The sequence below is a fragment of the Schistocerca cancellata genome, chromosome 4 (genome assembly GCF_023864275.1).
Source record: "Schistocerca cancellata isolate TAMUIC-IGC-003103 chromosome 4, iqSchCanc2.1, whole genome shotgun sequence".
Classification (NCBI taxonomy): domain Eukaryota; kingdom Metazoa; phylum Arthropoda; class Insecta; order Orthoptera; family Acrididae; genus Schistocerca; species Schistocerca cancellata.
In genome coordinates this window covers 666909558-666921589 of record NC_064629.1, presented here as the reverse complement: position 1 = coordinate 666921589, position 12032 = coordinate 666909558, and the positions used below count along the sequence as shown (strand labels likewise).

General features: G+C 44.5%; 1 pseudogene; it reads right to left on the bottom strand.

The window, feature by feature from the left end:
* Positions 1-500: 500 nt before the first annotated feature.
* On the bottom strand, positions 501-618 carry LOC126185613 (5S ribosomal RNA; annotated as a pseudogene).
* Positions 619-12032: the final 11414 nt, after the last annotated feature.

Here is a 12032-nt window from a genome sequence, read left to right as displayed (position 1 = left end):
ATTAGTGAAGTTCGGTGGCAGGAGGAACAAGACTTTTGGTCAGGCGAATACAGGGTTATAAATACAAAGTCAAATAGGGGTAATGCAGGAGTAGGTTTAATAATGCAGAAAAAAATAGGAATGCGGGTAAGCTACTACAAACAGCATAGTGAACGCATTATTGTGGCCTAGATAGACACTAAGCCCACGCCTACTACAGTAGTACAAGTTTATATGCCAACTAGCTCTGCAGATGACGAAGAAAGTGAAGAAATGTTTGATGAAATAAAAGAAACTATTCAGATAGTAAAAAAGAAAAGCACTCCGTCTTCAGGCCACAAGTGGCCCATCGGGACCATCCGACCGCCGTGTCATCCTCAGTTGAGGATGCGGATAGGAGGGGCGTGTGGTCAGCACACCGCTCTCCCGGTCGTTTGGATGGTTTTCTTTGACCGGAGCCGCTACTATTCGGTCGAGTAGCTCCTCAATTGGCATCACGAGGCTGAGTGCACCCCGAAAAATGGCAACAACGCATGGCGGCCCGGATGGTCACCCATCCAAGTGCCGGCCACGCCCGACAGCGCTTAACTTCGGTGATCTCACGGGAACCGGTGTATCCACTGCGGCAAGGCCGTTGCCATTGAGATAGTAAAGGGAGACGAAAATTTAATAGTCATGGATGACTGGAATTCGGTAGTAGGAAAAGGGAGAGAAGGAAACGTAGTAGGTGAATATGGATTGGAGGTAAGAAATGAAAGAGGAAGCCGCCTGGTAGAATTTTGCACAGAGCGCAACTTAATCATAGCTAACACTTGGTTCAAGAATCATAAAAGAAGGTTGTATACATGGAAGAATCCTGGAGATACTAGAAGGAATCAGATAGATTATATAATGGTAAGACAGAGATTTAGGAACCAGGTTTTAAACTGTAAGACATTTCCAGGGGCTGATGTGGACTCTGACCACAATCGATTGGTTATAAACTCTAGATTAAAACTGAAGAAACTGCAAAAAGGTGGGAATTTAAGGAGATGGGACCTGGATAAACTGACTAAACCAGAGGTTGTACAGAGTTTCAGGGAGAGCGTAAGGGAACAAATGGCACGAATGGGGAAAGAAATACAGTAGAAGAATGGGTAGCCTTGAGGGATGAAGTAGTGAAGGCAGCAGAGGATCAAGTAGGAAAAAAGACGAGGGCAAGTAGAAATCCTTGTGTAACAGAAGAAATATTGAATTTAATTGATGAAAGGAGAAAATATAAAAATGCAGTAAATGAAGCAGGCAAAAAGGAATAGAAACGTCTCAAAAATGAGATCGACAGGAAGTGTAAAATGGCTAAGCAGGGATGGCTAGAGGACAAATGTATGGATGTAGAAACCCAGTTCTAAGAAAAATTATGGAAAGCAGAAAGGTGGAAGGAGTATATAGAGGGTCTATACAATGGCGATGTACTTGAGGACAATATTATGGAAATGGAAGAGGATGTAGATGAAGATGAAATGGGAGATATGATACTGCGTCAAGAGTTTGACAGAGCACTGAAAGACCTGAGTCGAAAACAAGGCCCCGGGTGTAGACAACATTCCATTAGAACTACTGACGGCCTTGGGAGAGCCAGTCCTGACAAAACTCTACCATCTGGTGAGCAAGATGTATGAGACAGGCGAAATACCCTCAGACTTCAAGAAGAATATAATAATTCCAATCCCAAAGATAGCAGGTGTTGACAGATGTGAAAATTACCGAACTATTAGTTTAATAAGTAACAGCTGCAAAATACTAACGCGAATTCTTTACAGACGAATGGAAAAACTAGTATAAGCCGACCTTGGGGAAGATCAGTTTGGATTCCGTAGAAATATTGGAACACGTGAGGCAATACTGACCCTACGGCTTATCTTAGAAGCTAGATTAAGGAAAGGCAAACCTACGATTCTAGCATTTGTAGACTTAGAGAAAGTTTTTGACAATGTTGACTGGAATACTCTCTTTCAAATTCTGATGGTGGCAGGGGTAAAATATAGGGAGCTAAAGGCTATTTACAATTTGTATAGAAACCAAACGGCAGTTATAAGAGTTGAGGGGCATGAAAGGGAAGCAGTACTTGGGAAGAGAATGAGACAGGGTTGTAGCCCGTTCCCCGATGTTATTCAATCTGTATATTGAGCAAGCAGTGAAGGTAACAAAAGAAAAATTTGGAGTAGGTATTAAAGTCCATGGAGAAGAAATAAACAAACTTTGAGGTTCGCTGATGACATTGTATTCCTGTCAGAGACAGCAAAGGACTTGGAAGAGCAGTTGAATAGAATGGATAGTGTCTTGAAGGGAAGATATAAGATGAAGATCAACAAAAGCAGAACGAGGATAATGGAAGGTAGTCGAATTAAGTCGGGTGATGCTGAGGGAATTAGATTAGGAAATGTAGGTGCACTAACGTGCAACAGTGATATGTAGCGCGCTAGAACGCAGGCACATCACCTGTCGCATGCACGGCTGTATAACTCGTTTGCCCGAAGTGTCAACGTGTATGTCGCCAAGTTGTTCATGCTACTGAAAATATGTTGTTGTTGTTGTTGTGGTCTTCAGTCCTGAGACTGGTTTGATGCAGCTCTCCATGCTACTCTATCCTGTGCAAGCTGCTTCATCTCCCAGTACCTACTGCAACCTACATCCTTCTGAATCTGCTTGGTGTATTCATCTCTTGGTCTCCCTCTAGGATTTTTACCCTCCACGCTGCCCTCCAATACTAAATTGGTGATCCCTTGATGCCTCAGAACATGTACTACCAACCGAACCCTTCTTCTAGACAAGTTGTGCCACAAACTTCTCTTCTCCCCAATCCTATTCAACACCTCCTCATTAGTTATGTGATCTACCCATCTAATCTTCAGCATTCTTCTGTAGCACCACATTTCGAAAGCTTCTATTCTCTTCTTGTCTAAACTATTTATCTTCCATGTTTCACTTCCATACATGGCTACACTCCATACAAATACTTTCAGAAACGACTTCCTAACACTTAAATCTATACTCGATGTTAACAAATTTCTCTTCTTCAGAAACGTTATCCTTGCCATTGCCAGTCTACATTTTATATCTTCTCTACTTCGACCACCTCTACTTCGACCATCTCTGGCCGTAATAACGGCCTTGATACGCCTGGGCATTGAGCCAAACAGAGCTTGGATGGTGTGTACAGGTACAGCTGCCCTTGCAGCTTCAACACGACACCACAGTTCATCAAGAGTTGTGACTGGCGTATTGTGACGAGCCAGCTACTCGGCCACCATTGACCAGACGTTTTCCATTGGTGAGAGATCTGGAGAATGTGCTGGCCGGGGCAGCATTCGAACATTTTCTGTTTTCAGAAAGGCCCGTGCAGGACCTGCAACATGCGATCGTGCATTATCCTGGTGAAATGTAGAGTTTTGCAGGGACCGAATGAAGGGTAGAGCCACGGGTCGTAACACATCTGAAATTTAACGTCCACTGTTCAATGTGCCGTCAATGCGAACAAGAGGTGACTGAGACGTGTAGCCAATGGCACCCCATACCATCATGCCGGGTGATACGCCTGTATGGCGATGACGAATACACGCTTCCAATGTGCGTAAGCCTAGATTTATTTCTGGAGAAGGTCGAGCCGATACTACAACACACACAAAATATTTGATCACGTTATTAAAACTTGAACAATCTAAAATACTTGCGAGAAATCCATGTCCACACGAATTTCACTAAGTATTTTTTACTATCGCTGAGCACTGTAACTGTTATCACTTGATACAATACAGTATGGCAGTCACGTCTCAGTGAAAAAATTGACTATAAACTGTCGTCGTAGGCGATGACTGCAGAGCGAGCTGAGCGACAGTGCACTATGACGTAAGTAAGCTTCCGGCAGTGGTGGCGTATGGAAACAACTGAGGGCGTGTCTACGCCGACGTCAGTCGTTCGATGCTGCGCCTGATAGTAACTGTCTTTATTTTGCTGTGCAATTGTGAGGTACCTACTTAAACTGGGACCTCACTCTTCAGACAAGACCATATTCCACCTCCACAAACCTCCGCACCGTCGTCGTGTAGTGTTGGGTCATGTGACGACGGCAGGGGTAGGCCTGAATTCGGACGCAGAGGAGGAGGAAGGGACTGTAGTGACGACCGATAATGGTTCCCTATCCATATTATGGTATCCACTTCGCGAGTGACTCAAAAAACCGGCCACAGGATGCACTCCGCATCAAGGGACGCTGGTGATGTAGTCGGAAGGACAGTAAGTGGAATTCTAGGTGTTTAGTGATGGCTGTCCGGGGCCCAAGATTCCACAGACATCGGCTGAGGCTTCAAGACTGACGCCAACGGCAGTAGCGGCGTGATGTGGATCTTCATTGGGATCGCTCTGGGCGGCGCTGAACGCGACAGGCGGAGAGGTGGAGGGAGATGACTGCTGTTGCGGACCCCAGTGGCGTGCTAGGTCTGTTGGTAAATATTTTGCGGTGGAATTACTGACATAAACGCGACGCAGCTGGTTCTGGTGACGCTGGTGCAACCCAGAGGAATTTTGAATGACGTAACACGAACGACGTGATGACATGGTGCTCCCAACGCTTGCCAGAGACGTTAAAGAAAACTTTGTCCTGTGGCTGAACTGACCCGGCAGAACAAAATGTTTCCGTGGCGGCTGGAGAAGTTGCAACAGGGTACAGTGATGAAGACTGTAATAATTCTGCCGGCAACTTGCCATCACGTGGAAAGGAGCAATAGCAAGAAAGAAAGATCTTTAAGTCTTGCTCCCATGTGTGGGAGGAATGGACTTGCCCCATGTAACTTTTGAACGTTCGAACGAAGTGTTCAGTTTCATCATTAGACTGATGGTGAAAAGTAGCTGTAGCTACATTGCGAACACCGTTGTCAGTACAAAACTGTTGAAAATCGGCTGACAAGAATTGCGGTCCGTTGTCCGAGACAAGGACCTCAGGAAGATCCTCGAGACAAAGAAGAGAAGACAAAGCCAAAACAGTGATACCAGTAGTGGTGAATGTCATGGGGACTGCCAAAGAAAATTTACTGTATGTATGTACCACCAACAACTATAGTGTGTTCCAGAATCTGCGAAATTACTGTGTATACATTGCCATGGACCGGATGGACGTGGCCATTGAAACAAACGTTGCAGAGGAGCAGACTGATGCACTCCACAAACATTACAGCGAGTCGTTATTTGCTGAATCTGGGCGTCCAGGCCCTGCCAAGTACAATGACGTTGGGTGAATTACTTTGTTCGAACTACGCCCCCGGCCCCTCCCGCCGGAGGTTCGCGTCCTTCCTTGGGCATGGGTTTGTGTGTTGTTCTTAGCATAAGTCAGTTTAAGCAGTGTGCAAGACTAGGGACCGATGACCGGCAGTTTGGTCCCTTAGGAATTCACACACACTTGAACATTTGAACTAAGCCCCAATGATCTCGACGCAGCAAAGACTAAACTTCCCGTTGGAGGGAATGAGGAACCACAATCCGTTCATAGTCATTCTCTGTATGAAAAAGAAGAAAACCTTACCTCGCAGATAGTGCGTGACGACGTGCCACTGGGTGGGGAATTTCCTTCAGACGAAGTGGCCACCTGCGGTACACGTATTGCAGAACTATCCTAAGAGCTCGGTCGAAAGCAGTTGCTCCAGCAATACATCGAAAATCAAGAGGAAAATTTTCAAGAATTTCGAAATCTTTGGCATCAGTTTGATAATATGATTCCGCAGATGAACCAGACACACTGTGAGTATCAACCGCGAACCAAGACAACAAATCAGCATACAGTGGGACTGTACAACAACTCGTACTGAGAATTTTACAATAACGGAGTACAAAGTTGCAATTGTAACACGACAGATAAAGGTGAGAGCCTATTTTTCAAGTTGACTATAATTGCAATACGCTAAGTTGAGGGTTTTGAGGAAAAAGCAATAATACTATCAGTGCAGCAAGTTATATGGGAGAGTACAGCTCCAGTCCAGTAAGAAGATGCATCCAGAGGTAAGAAAATTGTCTTAACTGGATCAAATTGAAGCTGACATTGACGACTTAACAATGTGTCCTTTAACCACTCAAATGCATTCTGATATTATTGGAACCACACAGAGGGAATACCTCTCTGGCACAGACAGTCCAATGGAGCAGTAATTTTTGCAGTGTTTGCAATAAACTCAATGCCATAGGTTATTAGCTCATTCACATTAGGAGACCCCGGCAAATTTTTATTTGCAGCCGGCCGCGGTGGCCGTGCGGTTCTGGCGCTGCAGTCCGGAACCGCGGGACTGCTACGGTCGCAGGTTCGAATCCTGCCTCGGGCATGGGTGTGTGTGATGTCCTTAGGTTAGTTAGGTTTAAGTAGTTCTAAGTTCTAGGGGACTGATGACCTGAGATGTTAAGTCCCATAGCGCTCAAAGCCATTTGAACCATTTGAACACAAGGTGGAACTCTGGGGAAAATTGTTCCAGCTAGGGGAAACTGTCGACAGCTATGAACTGCCGCAAGATTCGCTTGTCATCAAGGGCAAACCAACTGAACTGCGGACAAAATAACTAAGGCTCAGTTTGCGTGAAGTTGTACCGGAGGACACAGGGGCCTGTAGCATTGCAAAAACGAGTTAGCCTGCGATTAGTGTTTACAGGTGGAAATAACTGTAAACGTATTGTATATGGCAGTGCCGTGTGTGATTTATTAGTGAGCTAAGTTTTAGGAGGGTGTTTTCTGAGAAAACGTAAGGCGAACTTTTGAACAGATAAAGTTCGGAATGATGTGCCAAGGCAGCAAGTTAAGAAGCTAGTGGATAGACACAAGAAATGCCGAGCCTGAGGTGCCTGTGGAGTAGAACTATTTGTCGCTAAATTATTGCTAAGAAATTTGTCAGGAACAGAGAATTTTTTATGTTACTTTATTAGTTAGTAAATCATGATTCAATGGACTCGTGCCAGTGTGAGAAAACGAGAGAAGGTCAGTGGGCGAATTATAGACAATACTGTTTAGATTAAGAGCACAGACAGTGAGCCTTGTGATCTAAGCTGAACTACTGTAGTGGGAAACCTGAATGTACTGAACATAACTGCAAACTTGTAAGATGTGTGCCGAGTCTTTGCAGAATTTCCATGAACTGCAAGACGGTGGACCCTATCTTCTGAAGAGGGGAGGCGTTTTGTGGCACAGCTATTTTACTTCGTACTGGCATGGCTGAATAAAAGAATGATGCCTCCACGCCGGCCGAAGTGGCCGCGCGGTTCTGGCGCTGCAGTCTGGAACCGCGAGACCGCTGCGGTCGCAGGTTCGAATCCTGCCTCGGGCATGGATGTGTGTGATGTCCTTAGGTTAGTTAGGTTTAAGTAGTTCTAAGTTCCAGGGGATTGATGACCTCCGATGTTAAGTTCCACAGTGCTCAGAGCCATTTGAACCATTTTAGTTAGCACATATTGGTTCAAATGGTCCTGAGCACTATGGGACTCAACTGCTGTGGTCATAAGTCCCCTAGAACTTAGAACTACTTAAACCTAACTAACCTAAGGACATCACACACATCCATGCCCGAGGCAGGATTCGAACCTGCGACCGTAGCGGTCGTGCGGTTCCAGACTGTAGCGCCTTTAACCGCTCGGCCACCCCGGCCGGCAGTTAGCACATATCCCGCTCACAACTGAGCCTGTGGCTCTGTTGTGGCTTACGTGATGAGAATAGGTGCTCTTGCATAGCAGGAATGAGTAAAGCCCGTGTAAATACTCCACATTGCTTGACAGATGTATGCAGCCTGATAGCTTACAGCCTCAAGGAAATGTTCACACCTGTCTACGAGTCGACCTGAGTCAACGAGCTGCTGCTCACAGAGTTGCTTCCACTAGCCGCGGGCCCTGCATCAACGCTAAGTCTGATGCTGCCCTCTCTAACCAGTGGGCCACCAGCTGGCATACTTCCAGTCGCTGCCAACCTCCTATCGTGGTTGCTGAGAGTTGTGTCCACCCGTATTTCCAAAGCGTGATTCTGCGCGCTCTGGAGCGCCCTGCTCCAAGCGAAATGGTTGTGTCTAGTTGGGATGGATGCCGGCCGAGGCCGTCGCACGCATCTCGTGTCAACGCTCTTGTTAGCGACAAGAGGTTGCTTGCTGACCGCAGCGCATCCTCACTGGCCATTTATGGCTTACACTTCGAGGGCGTTGGCACTTTCAGTCACCGTCACGACTGTTGTAATTTGCTGGGCAATAAAATGAATGTTTAGCAGTGCTGTTTTCATGACGATACGTCGGACAACAACGAGGCATCCACTCTCGACCTCTGCAATAGCAAGGGCTTCTGGAATCCATGACACACAGAACAGCTGCTGTATAGTGTCCCAAAGAGGAGCCATCACACTATAAGCTCGTCATCATAACGTTTTGGCCTCTCCGTGTATAACTTTCGCAGTAGAGCCATCAGAGTCTACTTGAGCAGAACTCTTATATGTATTTCGAGAATGCTTTTCTGAAGCAAGTCACTGGAAACTGATCGTGTAATGTACTAGTACGGCTACTGCTGTCTTAAGGACTGTACCTGTTTGCAGTTCAAAGTTTCAGCACAAAGTCGTAGTACAAATGCAATCACAATTTTCGTCGTAGTCTGTCTTTGGGTGCAAAGTAGCGCGAGAGGTTGAGTCTATCTTTGCACAAGATCAAATGAATAACAGACCTGACTAAATCTTGTTTGGATTATCATGAGACTAACAGCGTCATCTTGAAGCAACGATTCTAAATATTTTCTAATTTACCAACTTCAGGCGCCTGCAGATGACGAGCAGCAAACTTTACAAAACAGTAACCTCATGAAACGCTTCATCGGTGGGAGGTACTTAAATAATTCTTGCAAAGTGTGAAAACTTCTTGAAAATACCAAAAAGTTTGGGAACTGTGAGAGTCACGGTGTGCTACCATACGTTTTGGAGGAGGATACTAAACATGCTGAAAGAGAGATAGAAACGAGCAAGCAACTAATTTTTCTATTTTCTAAATACTTTGTTCGTCTATTGTGACCTTCAGTTATTGTCTTCGCATCGGTAAACAGTCTTTCAAATCCGAGAAGCATTTCTAACCATAATGGTTCCTTTGGAGTCCTTGAAAGTTATACGATACGTCTGGACTGATTTTTCCTTTTACCAGTTAGTGTTCGTTGTTGCAGCAAAATGGAATTAAGCATGGACGGTGCGTTTCTTATTGCATAGCTCTGTTCACAAATCGTCGCAGTATTGATTGTAGTCATTTATAAAAGTGAATGAAAAAATGAATCTAGAAAGTCTTGCCTGGACACGAACAGGTGTATCCCAGAAAAAAAAGGTTCAAATGACTCTAAGCACTATGGGACTTAACATCTGACGTCATCAGTCCCCTAGACTTAGAACTACTTAAACCTAACTAACCTAAGGACATCACACACGTCCATGCCCGAGGCAGGATTCGAACCTGCGACCTTAGCTGCACCGCGGTTTTCGAGCTGAAGCTCCTAGAACCGCTCTGTCACAACGGCCGGCGTATCCCAGAAAACACGGATGAGGTATTCCTTTCGGGCTCTGTTTAAGCTTCCTGCGTTTTACTAAAACAAAAACAAAAAGACTCAAGAAGAATCAGTGCCATGGATAGTTTCCTCTTCGGAATTTTTTCTGCAACTGAGTTTGTTAACGGTACCACCACGTTCATACTCTGACGCTGCTGGTATTTCAGTTGATTCTTAACGAGATATTAGCTGCTGTTCATTATTTTTTATATTTTTAACCAATTTTTTTGCGCATAATCGTTAACAGTTTAGACACAGATTTATACGAGAAACGGTATATGCGTCCAAGCTTTGAAATTAGGGGATTTGAATCATTGCTCAAAAGTTTTTGTCATGATGAAGAACCATACTCGAACGGCAGTTGGAGGTCAAAGTCTACAAGAAAGTGGAAGAGCTAGGTGAAAGACATGGCTCTCAGCAGTGGAAACCTCTGGTCAGGATAAACCAAGATGGTACCGACAGCAAGCCGTAATAACTGGAGGTACACGCGATTTATTTCACCAACTTTAGCATCATAAAGCAGAGCTGATCTTTGATAGTATACGAATAAATGCTTCCATAAAATCTATACCTTGCAATTCTCATCTGGCCACAACAGTGTCCAAATAAAGCATTACATTTTTCCTTTGCCACTTTTCTGCCAACACCTTTCATTGCTCTTATAATTATTTTTCATATCACCTGCATTTATATTCGTAAGCCATCTTATGGCGTATGGCGGAGGGTACTTTGTGCACCACTGTCGCTTCCCCCATTCCCTTTTACAATCGCGAATCGTACGCGAGAATAACGATTGTTGACATATCTCTGCGTGAGCTTGAATCTCTCCAATTTCAACTCCGTGGAATTTTCGTTAGATATACGCAGGAGGAAGCAATATATTGGTTGAATCTTCTAGGAATGTAAGCTCTAGGAGTTTTAATAATGAACCACTCGTGATGCACAACGGTACTCCTATAGCGTGTACCAGTGGAAACGAATGAACACCTCCGTGACGCTTTCGGGTATGCTAAACAAACATGTGACACAACACGCTGCGTTTCTTTGGATTTTCTCTACTTTCTCTATCAATTTTATCTGGTGCGAGTCCTGAACTTACGAGTAATATTCAAGTATCACCCGAACGAGGGGTTTTCAAGTTACCTCTATAAGTGTGTTTCCTGTGATTAGTTTTATGTGGTCGTTCCACATTAATCACTTAGATGTATACTCTCGGCTATTTAATGAATGTGACAACGTCCAGTGATAGTTCAGCCTTCGTGAAATCATGAATTAACGGATCTTTCCGTATATTTATGGGCATGTGTTACATTTTTTTTTACATTGAGGCTCAACGAATAATCCCTGTGTATCCGGTAGGTCATTTATACAAGGTGGTCAGAAAGGTTTGTAAGGGAGTTTCAGGGGACGTGTGCTGAGAAATAACTGTTAAGAAAAAAATCCATACGTTGTGCCATTACCAAGTTATTTGACATTGAAGCTAGCCAATCAGGTTGTTGCGCATGCAAATTCAAGCAGCCTGTCAGACACAGTGACCCCAAACGTGTTCTTCGTTTGGTTTCCTCAGACTGAACAAATGTTACCTTTTGATCATGTAGGTGAAATTTATCACTAACGAAAAAGGCAAATTTTAACTGGCAATGAGAATTTACCAATTGGTAGCTCACGGCCCCATATATGTCTGTGCATTATCACACTTTAGCGTGTGCAAGTGCTTGAATTTCCGAAGCCGGTGACCTGATTGGCTAATTTCAATGCTAAATAACTCGGGAAGGACGCAACGTATAGAATTTTTTCTAAACACCTATTTATCAGCAAAACATCCCATGAAACGCACGTACAAGCTCTTCAGACTATTTTAACCACCCTGTACAGGGTGTTCGGAAATTCCAGTTACAAAATTCTAGGACTTGTAAAGAGGAGTGAGTTTGTAGTATCCTGAATATGAACCCATGTCCGGAAACGTACCGTTTCCGTTCTACGACGGCTTCTACATCTACATCTACATCCATACTCCGCAAGCCACCTGACGGTGTGTGGCGGAAGGTACCCTGAGTACCTCTATCGGCTCTCCCTTCTATTCCAGTCTCGTATTGTTCGTGGAAAGAAGGATTGTCGGTATGCTTCTGTGTGGGCTCTAATCTCTCTGAGCTCTCCTCATGGTCTCTTCGCGAGATATACTGTAAGTAGGCTGTTTAGATTTTTATATGGGTAATGCCACTTAGCGCTCTATATGAAAATCACTGGCTGTGCTGTGTGCAGTATGTGGCTAGTTTGCATTGTTGTCTGCCATTGTTGTCATGAACTGCTACAGCTGGATGTGAACAGCGCGTAGCGTTGGGCAGTTGGAGGTGAGCCGCCAGCAGTGGTGGATGTGGGGAGAGAGATGGCGGAGTTTTGAAAAATGTCATGAACTGCTGTATATATTATGAATCTTGAGGTAAATACATTGTTTGTTCTCTATTAGAATCTTTCATTTGCTAAGACTATCAGTAG